This window comes from Octodon degus, unplaced genomic scaffold (assembly GCF_000260255.1).
Source record: "Octodon degus isolate 3935 unplaced genomic scaffold, OctDeg1.0 scaffold00920, whole genome shotgun sequence".
Taxonomy (NCBI): Eukaryota; Metazoa; Chordata; class Mammalia; order Rodentia; family Octodontidae; genus Octodon; species Octodon degus.
The window spans coordinates 12,188-13,730 of NW_004525496.1; positions in this window are offsets into that span (position 1 = coordinate 12,188).

The following is a 1,543-nucleotide window of genomic DNA, read 5'->3' on the forward strand; positions in this document are numbered from 1 at the left end:
GTAAGAGAGCAGGAAAAATCCTTCAGTAGGAGATTACACTTCTGTAAGGATTGGCATGGAGAGTTCCACTCTTGCAAGGTGGAGTCTAGATTGATTGATCTCACTAAAGCTGGCTTCCCCAGGTTGGATTTCTTACTCCTTGACACACTGAATTGAAAGCAAAGGCCCTTCCCCAAGCATAGTTTTCTCTTTCTTCAGTGTCCAACATCATTAACAGCGGCTATGCCCGTATTACCTACCAGAACCTTAGGAGTGATATAGACTCACTTGTTGTGGCAGGCTGGCACTGACTCATGAGTGAAGCTGCCAGGGCATTGGCACCATCACAATGGGCTACAATACCAGGACTGACAGAGAAGCAAGCTGATGGGCTCCAGATACAGAGTGATCCATGACATTACTGGCTTCACTTTTTGTCATGCATGCAGTAGGACTTCGTTTTGATGGTTACATTCAATGGAACCCAGTGTTGGGCTATGTATGCTGCTTTAACACTGGCCTGAAGGCATCCAGCAATGACTGTTGGGCACCAGGAACATGAATACAAGCAGATTGCCAAGACAAAGTTCAAGGCAGTACACCGTGGTTAGAAGAATTTCATCCGGAAATTCATTCAGAGGGGCAAGAATTCTTTGTTAACAACAGGAAATTATACAGAATTTGAGCCAGGACAGGCTTGAATTAATAACATGTGAAACACAGCAACAAAAATATACATGAAGTTCTAAGATTTCTGCATACATTTTAGCACCCTGAGAACAGGAAGGTCTAATGAGTCTGGAATGTGGGTACAGAAAGCAACTTGGTTAGAGGCGAGCTTACTGGAGCCCTGTCACTGAGCTGATCCCCAAAATACTTAAGTAATCATGCACCCTTGTAGCTTAAGCTTTCTGTGTATTGAACATTTGAACACATGAACATTATGTGTTCCATGTGTTGAGTTTCTGTATGCCTCATCATAATGTTGGGAGGAAATGAAGTTTGCTTTCTGATCTTCCTTTTCTATGTGTGTATATATTTGTTTTGTGTGTGTATTTTTGAGACAGGGTTTCCTTATGCTTTTCAGGCTGGCTTTGAGCTCACTTTGTAGCCCAGGTTAGTCTGGAACTCACAATGATCCACCTGCCTCAGCCTCCCAAGTGCTGTAATTATAGGTCTGTACCAATATGTCCAGTTCTTACTTCCTTTTAGATTAATGAGGGCTGGCTAAGTAGCTCAGTGAATTAAAGTGCCTGCAAGCAGGTGCAGGGGCCAGGGGTTTCAATCCCTGGGCCTGCCATGCCAGCCCTGCCGCTGGGGCATGCTGAGACTACAATTGAGACTGGGCATGGTGGTGCACACCTGTAATTCGAGCACTTAGGAGGCTGTGAACAGGCAGGTCACTGCAAGTCCAATCTAGTAGACCCTGAACACCCTGTAGACCCTGAACACCCTGTAGACCCTTCCCTAAAACACACACACACACACACACACACACACACACACACACACACACAAGGAATTTATCGGGGCCAGAAAGATGGCTCAGTGGAATAAGCGCTTC